Source organism: Buteo buteo, chromosome 1, assembly GCF_964188355.1.
Source record: "Buteo buteo chromosome 1, bButBut1.hap1.1, whole genome shotgun sequence".
NCBI lineage: Eukaryota > Metazoa > Chordata > Aves > Accipitriformes > Accipitridae > Buteo > Buteo buteo.
The window spans coordinates 66427346-66436264 of record NC_134171.1 but is presented as its reverse complement, the minus strand read 5'-3'; positions in this window follow the sequence as shown (position 1 = coordinate 66436264).

Here is an 8919-nt window from a genome sequence, read left to right as displayed (position 1 = left end):
TAGTGTTCCTGATGCTTGTTAGGAAAAGGAAAACTGCAGAAACTCTCACACTCTTGCAAGCCTTCATGTCAAATTATGAACAAAGCAAAAAAGATTTACGGCTCTGTGGGTCACCTCTAATGACTCTGAGCAGTTTGCTTTTATGATTCTGTGACAACAGAGGAGTAAAAACCTTGAATAAAAAAGTGATTCCCTTGTTTAAACACTATCCCCACCAACTACACAAATTATTTTACACTCATACCAAAGCAACTGACATGCACGGAGATACTTTCATTGAAATAGGACCGTGTTTACTGCCGAAGGTGGCCACCATCTCACAACGAACAACAATTTCACAAACCAGAAGTGAGAAATCTGCTCTTGTCCATGGAGCAGGACAACACGAAGAAACCCCAAAGGTCTCCTGTGTCTACCAGTACAGAGCCAACCCCTCCTGCACAGGTGACACCTCCTGCAAAGGTACTGAGCCCACAGTCCCGGAGTACCTCTCACTGATGCAGAAGAGGTTCTCAGTGCACAAGGGCTCTGCCAGATTACACTTGTGAAGACGTACGTGCTTTCTTTGTTCAGGCATTTTGACTTTGCCATTCCCCTGTGACTATCCTCCTCCATCTCTCAGTTTCTACTGCCTCATTTCCTTACACACCTTCTTGGTGAAAATCACCTCCTTCCTCTTCTTTTACAGTAAACACTGAAGGGAAGCGCTATGAGACACCACCTTGGAAAACGAGGCCCCTGAATTTCCTACAGAAGGCAAATGGCACACAGTCTGCAGCAATCCTGCACACACCAACTTCACATGTGGGCTACAGCTGAAGCTCACTGCCAGTCCACCAAGGCTTTGATGCAAGGCAGCATAGTACCATGCTAGCCAGTGTCTTAGTTCTTCCTCAGCAGGCTTCACCAAACAAATTTTGTAATAATGATTTCCTGCATCAATAGTTGTAGCTTCTTGGGTTGTGAAGCCTTTTCTCTTGTATTACCTCTGCCCCCTCCTGATTTCAAACAGATTTTGAAGGAGCCTTACAGCTCTGGGACAAAAGGAAAATGATATTGCTTTATGGTTTGAGCCATTTGACTTGTGAGTGTACCATGAGGCTGCAGCCTCAGTGAATCTCGACTCTAGATGAGAGAATATGATGACGGTTGGCAGCTAAGGCAGAGAGCTCTGAGAGGATGGGGCTGGTGGGTATATGGGAAATGGTGTTTGGCTACAGCTCTAGGATGTGCTGGTGGGTGCCATGCCTTGATTTATGTGTCCAGGATAAAGGGCAGCTGGCAAATGACTTAGAAATTATTTTGCTCTCTGTTAACACTTCCCAGGAAGGGCTGGACTAAACACTGCTGTGGAGACCATTAAACTATTGTTATTTTAAATCAGGTCCATCAGAGGAGACAATAGTGTCTCTCCTTGGTAAGGGCCTGTTCTGTGTTATTAGGAATGTAAAGTACTAGTTAAAATTTTCATTACCTATCTACCAACACTTCACTATGGTCCCAATAATTGGACTCATTTGCAGTGTTTTTTCTTTTGTGTTCTACTTTTTGGATATTGCCAAGGTTACCTTGCATAAATAAATCACTCGAGTGCACCTGTATCTATAAAGCAGAGTCCTTCTTCACTGTTTTGGGGCTTCTGATACGTTTTGCTGATTGTTCTGAAGCAAAAGTAAATCAAGCAGAAGTAAATCATGGCATATTAGGTTGTTTGGTTTTGATTATGCAAAACTGAACAAAATTGTCAACGTGTCATCCCATAAAGCCCAGAGGACAGTTGGCCTTTCTGCTGTTTGATGGAAACTGGGATTAAACCTCAGTAGAACTTTGTTGAGCATAATCACGTATTATATCAAAGGAAGCAGGGAAGAAGCTATCTCAAAACAGGATTAAGGGATTGCCAGGCAGAATTCTTTCCAAAGTGAGATTTTATCTGTGCTTTTCATGCTCTACAAGACACCTTTTCTGTCACATTTTTCCAAGAAAGAGCAGTCTGTATTCACTGTTTGTGCGTCTACAGCACCGATGGGGTTTTAGTTACAGAAGAAGATAAAAGATGGTGGCAGCTGTACCCATTTCACCGTTTTCTGAACTACCTGTGTGACAAGTAACACAGAACAATAACACATGTCAGTTTTTGCTACAAAGAACCTTTGAAATTCTGAAAGGATCTGGAAATTTATATTCATGTTGTCTTAAGAAAATTTTTTATTAATTTCTACAAAAGGAAGCCTGGTGGTTTTAAACAAGCTAAACCAGTTAGATATGTGCTTTCTGATTTGTTTTTTTTCCCTGTTAAATTAACTTTCTGCTGAAAAGTACAGTAGGCTTAGGCTTGTATTACAGTGTGTAACTTGAACTTTCCCATGTTTTCCAACCTTGTCTGATTTGACCTAATTAGCATGGGCATCTGAGCAGTTTTGCCTGAGGTTGCAATAACTCCTGTGACAGAGTTGGTGAATGGAGAAGGGGAGAGCACTGACGTTTTTCTACGCTATTTTGTCATTTTTTTCCCCCCATGTTCCTTCTTGGTGATGCAGCTGTAACCAAACTGAACAGCGAACAGCTGCTTGTGCAGTCCCTGCCAAAGCTGCTGCTGGGCTGCAGTTTGCACTGCAGCTGCCTCCTGCCCTTCCCACTTCTGTCCCTCTGTCTCTTCCTCAGCTCTGCCAGCTGCCCTCTTTTCAAATGTTCAGGTTTTCTTAGTACAACACAAGACAACAACTAGCCTTGTTCTGTTAGTGTCCTGGTTTTAGCTGGGATAGAGTTAATTGTCGTCTTAGTAGCTGGTAAGGTGCTATGTTTTGAGTTCAGTATATGCAAAGAATGTTGATAACACACCGATGTTTTCAGTTGTTGCTAAGTAGTGTTTAGTCTGAAGGCAAGGATTTTTCAGCTTCTCAAGCCCAGCCAGTGAGAAAGCTGGAGGGGCGCAAGAAGTTGGCACAGGACACAGCCAGGGCAGCTGACCCAAACTGGCCAAAGGGGTATTCCATACCATGGGACATCACATCTCGTATAGGAACTGGAGGGGGGAACAGCTCGGGGACTAACTGGGTGTCGATTGGCGGGTGGTGAGCAATTGCACTGTGCATCATTTGTACATTCCAATCCTTTTATTATTACTGTTGTCATTTTATTACTGTTATCATTATCATTATTAGTTTCTTCTTTTCTGTTCTATTAAACCGTTCTTATCTCAACCCATGAGTTTTACTTCTTTTCCCGATTCTCTCCCCCATCCCACTGGGTGGGGGGAAGTGAGTGAGCGGCTGCGTGGTGCTTAGTTGCTGGCTGGGCTTAAACCATGACAGTTAGCTACATTAAACTGGAGAAGATCTCATCACTGCATATGCTTATCTAATCTTGTGGTCAGCAGCACCAGCGTGTCATCAGGCTCTGTATTAGACAAGTTAGTTTTACACAGCCACACATACAAACTCGTATATATTTATATGCATGCAGTCTGTTTGTACTCAAGTCACTTCCAAAACCTCCCTGTTCATAGGGCTACAAACTTTGCATTTACAGAAGGCAAATTTCTTGTCTCCTTCAATTAAAAGGCCCTTTTGTTTTCTGAGTGAGTGAGGCTAACTGTCCTTCTCTGTACAGACCATGATGTGATTTTTTGTTCATCTTGTGAGTTGGTAACCAAAATTACATACAGGATACTTGGTGAAACTTCACCTGTGTCTTGATTTCTCCTGGACTTCTGCCTTCTTTTCTCCAACTTACTTCAGTACCACTGCTCATAAAGAGCATTGGATTTACGGGTATCATAATACTTCTCACCTGAACACTGCCTAGTTGTGGTTATAGTGGGGGTCTTGGTTTTGTTTCTGTTCTGTATCACTGAAATGTCTTCCTCCCTTGTGTCAGTGGAAGAATGAGGACAATCCCCTCTTTCTAGGTCACTGTCTCCCAAGGTACGTGACAGGTGGAGCAGGCCATGTACTCCAACATCTAGGTTGGCTCGTCGGCCAGCATTCCTGGGGTTTCATTTCATGACACAGGAAAACAGAGCGATGTTCATTCATGTCCTGCCACTGTCTAGTGTCTTCATTTCTCTTTGCTTCAAAATTATATTATTTGAGGTATTTTGCCTATACTGAACATAAATACTCTATGATGTGACTTGACTTGAGTAATGTTACACTTAATTCCGTTTCAGACTTACCTAGAATGTCTGAATCAAAATTGCTTCACTTCAGGGTGTTACTGTTATCTGAACTGTAGCAGATATAAGAGAACGTGCTTGTGCTCTGACCTCCCATCGCTGCTTGCTTTTCTAAGTTTGATAGTGAAGAATAGCTAGGAGGGGATCCTCAGTCCCTTGCCTGAAGACCAGAACACCAACTCTGGGGTCTGGAACAGCTGCGCTCTGGGAACAGCAGATGCAATCAATATTTCTAAATATTTAACTTGAACAAGAAAATTGCTGGCCTGCTCTCAGCAAACAATGGTGAGCTATAAACAATATGTGGTTTGTTTTTTTATTCAGACAGTTACTCCTTCATTGAAAGTGTCAAACAGCTGTCTACAAGGAATAACAGATGATGTTATGAAGGAGGCACTTCCTTTAGTTTCCTTAGAGTCGGTCACTTTCTGTGATGGCCACTTACATTCTTAGTGTAGTTGAAATACTAGACTGTACCGAGGCTGGAAGACTTAATTGCCAAGATGAAAAGGGAGCAGACGTTACTGAGGTTTTGAATGGCCGTGGCAGTGTTTCGCCCTAGAGAGGGAAATAACTCTGTGTGTGTCCAAGTGTGCAGCATTCACCCAGTACTAAACTAACCTCAAGTAGTTGGATGTTATTGTTGCATTACTGTTGATTTGGGGAGCAAATCTGTAAATGGCTCTTCTCTCTGTTTGTGGATTCTTAGTACATAATTAACAGAGCATCATGCACGCTAACCTAAATGCTGATCAATCCTCCTAGCTAGTGGTTCTTAAACTAGTGAACTTCTATATAATTAAAGATGTGAAAGTACAACTTCAACTTCTTGCCCTTTTCATCTGCTGTCCCTTCAGGCTGTGCAATGACAAACCTATGTACAATTCCATTTCAAGCTGGAAGGAGGAGTAGGTTTGGACTTGAAATATACTGACGTTCATGACTTCTGTGTGACCTTCAGATTTCCAGAGTTTAGTATCTTGATTCAAGAAGTGCTACTAAAACTCATTTCTGTTCTGTTTAAAATCGGAGAACAGTAAAAGCCTATAGCTAAGCATTCAGGTCAGCCCAAACCAGTATTTTCTGCCAGTGGAACATCTGTTCTCTCCTTCTGTCTGGATCGTGATCAATTCTATCACACACTGCAATACATTATCTTAATATTGTGGTTTACATCTGTAATATTACATCTTTTCATCTTTAACTCTAGTAGTGCATCATGTTGGTAAGACTGGCTCTTGACTTACCTTAAACCTCTGATTGTGAAAATCCCTTGATTTTTCAAATAGATGATATAATTCATAACTGCTGTTTCTCAAGCCAGATACAATTAACAGCCAACTGGATATATACAGTGACCTGGCTCTCCACAGCTAGTTTTACAGCTGTCTGATGGCTATAGCTGGTACTTTCCATAGTAGATGATGATTTGTTTGAAGGCTCAAACTGTGAGATGCTGTAATTAAGACAAGTGGAGGATTTGTGGATGGATATCTAAAAAGATTTGGACGATGTATCACAGAAGCTCCTGAAGCGGTGACTTGGGAGAAGAATAAAAATATTACCTACGATATTATTATCTGTCACAAAGTCTCATCAAAATTAAACTGAAGTGTGTCCGACTATTGCTATCTGAAACAGAGGCTTCTTGTACAGAAATTCATGCTTAAACCTCATTCAGAAGGGAAACACTAAGACCATTCAGAGAGAAAAGGCAAATTACAATTTCTCTACAAGAAGCTGAGAACATGAGGACTCTTGCAACAACTCATAACAAATAGGCTACTTCATTTATTGTTTATTTCCCTATATGAATGAATCAACCATCTTGGAAACTCCATCACACACAGGGCAGAAAAAGTTATTTACAAAAGGGACATACATCCCTAAAATAAGTTTAAGATGTACAGATTTATAATGGGAACCAAGAGGGAGGGGAGAGGACAAAACCAAAAACAATGGCATTGCAGTCAGACTTTGACTTTCAGTTACAGAAGAGATCTCTATCTCCATGTAAGTAGGGTTTTCAACTATTAAATAAATGGCATCTTAAAAATAGAACATTTGAGAATTTCAACACATGTATTATTTCTTCTAAATAAATATTGCATGGAAATGATTCTGTTTTGCCACCATAGCTGCCTCCTCTCCTCCTGGGACTCAACCACCACCTCTGTTTTTCCTTGGATTCATGGTTTTGTTTCCTAACGGCAAATGCTATTTCCTCCACTGTTATGTTTTGGTTTGGTTTTTTTTATTTATTATTTTTTTGTTTGGTTTTTGGTTTTTGTTTTTGTTTTTGTTTTTTTTTAAAGGCCTGAACAGGCCCAAGTCAAAATGATGAGCATCTTTCCTAACCCTTTGCAGGCCTCTGACCTAGCTCAAGGTTGAAATACGATGGCTTTTCAAAAATTTCCTATTATTTAAACAGTCTTCTCCATGACCTGAAACAAAACACAGCTTCTTGCTATGTAGCTTAGTCCTGAGGCTTCCACTGATCGCTTTTGAAATGAGAGCCCCCAAATAGCCCCCCACATGCCCGTAACACAAACTGCCTGTGATCTCATTTCCTCCGAAGCCTGGGGGAGCAGGAGCAGTTCTCGCACAACTGTCTTTGCATGGTAGCAGAGCACGTGCTGCCTTTTCCCAACTGTAAAGAAGCAAATGCCAGTAGTTCATCTGCCTTCGCTGGGTGTCTTCTTACCAACTTTGCTCACCCGGCACCCTTGCACGAGCTTTCCTAGGAGCAGGACAACAGATTATCACTCTCTGGGCAGTAGAGTGCCCAAAGAGCAGGCGAGGACAGGACCTGGTGCACCCATGGGCTGCACCAAGCTGGATGCAGGAGCGGGGCAGCCGCACACCCTGCCTCGCAGGTTGTGGCAGGCAGTTGCCCCGGGGCTGGCAAGCCATGAGCAAGCGGCTCTCCGACAGGAACCTGGCCTGGCAGCAGGGAGGGAGATGGGTGTATGCGAAATGAAGTACCAGGGGTACCCGTGTCCCTGCTTCACCTTATGCTTCCCCCTCAGACTTTGCTATCATTCTTACACACTCCCACAGCGGTTTTCAGGTTCAATAAAGCTTACTGCCTGCCTTCCTCCTCCTCAGCTGGTGATCCTAAAACCAGCTTTGTTTGAAGACAAAGTCAGAAGAAGGCATCGTCCCACTAGTATGGAATCAAGCTCCAAAGTGCACGTCAAGCCTTCGGGCCGGCTGGCCATCGCTGCGCTTCCTGAGAACAAAACAGTTAACACTGAGCCTCTCTCTGTCCCTGGCTTATTCAGAGCAGTTGCTCCTCCAGGGAGGAGGAGTACAAGTGAAGTTTGATAAGGAAAATGGGGAGGGGGGGGACATGGACCTTCCTTCCATTGGTTAGGACAACTTATCCCTGAAATGCACTAAGGCTTTTGATAAAGTGAACGTAAAAGGACAGCCTCTTGAAGCTGCAGGAAGACCCGGCCATGATCCCGGCAGTCCTGCGCTGCCAGGGGAGACAAGAGGAGAGCTCCCTTGTGCTCAGGACAAGGGCAGGACCACAGCACACTCCTGCCAGCTCCTCCCAGAGGCAAGAGGACTCCAGGCTTCCTTGTGGCAGGGCTCATTTCTACAGAAACTACTTCTGGAAATGCAGACCTTTTGTTGATATTTATTTACTGTCCATTTTCGGAAGCCTCAAAACCACAAGAAGGTACTTTACAAAGGGGGTACTGCTACATGCATGCAGACCTGTTCCTCCATCCTGAAATTATGTGGAAAAGGGAGCTAATTCTTTCCTGTAAGCACAAGTATTTTGGGATACCATCCTTCTCTTTGCCACTCCCACGGGTTTGTCAGAGATAGGGCGAGGGATGCGAGAGGGGACCAGAGGGCTAAGGCACACTATTAGATATGAGGACGGCAGGACGCTGCTGTCATGCAACAGGAAATCTTTGGGTAGAGAAGGGTGTCATCTTACTGCATACACTAATGCCATGGATGCTGCCTTCACTGTTACTGTCACCTGCAAAATTGCAATTTCAAAACTGCAGCTCCTGACAAGGAAAAAATGCTTGCAAACAGTTAATTATCCCTTTTGTGTTCTCTTGACAGATTTCTAAGTTGCTGGGCCCATCCTGTAGTTTGGCTGAGAAAAAGCACAAGTCATCTCCCCCATGAAGGATGCCCTACTTTGGTACCAAATCCTGCTCTTAGATATTCACTGAGACCAGCAACGGTTGCAGGCAAATACCCAAATGCAAAATTTGTCTTATGTTCCACATTCAGCCACTTAGTCCCTCCTTAAACAGAAGTGATTCCTCCCCATGTAAGCTCTCAGACTCAGAACCATGCCCAAGCAATCCGAGTGACCCAGTACAGCTGTCCACCCCCACCCATCGGAATGACAAAAAGCAACCAGTCAAGGAGTCCTCAGTGTGAGTGACATCCCTCCACCACAGAAGAAAGGCAGAGCTGTTTCCAACCACGCCTGGTCATTTTGCCACCCCAACTGTTTCTGGCTTACAAGGCTTAAACCGAGCAAGACCCTAAGTAATACAGTTCGAGTGCTAAGGGCTTCTGTGTGCGTGAGTGCATGGCAAGGAGGAGGACCAAAGCAGCGACGACTTAAAAAGTGAACTTGCAGCACTGAAGGCAGTGGCTTCCCCCGCTTCTCAGGACAGCAGCTGGCTGAGAAATGCAAGAGGGTGGGGTTGGAAAGCAGGCAAGGCAGACCACTTTGCTGTTTTTATTGTAACATAACGCTT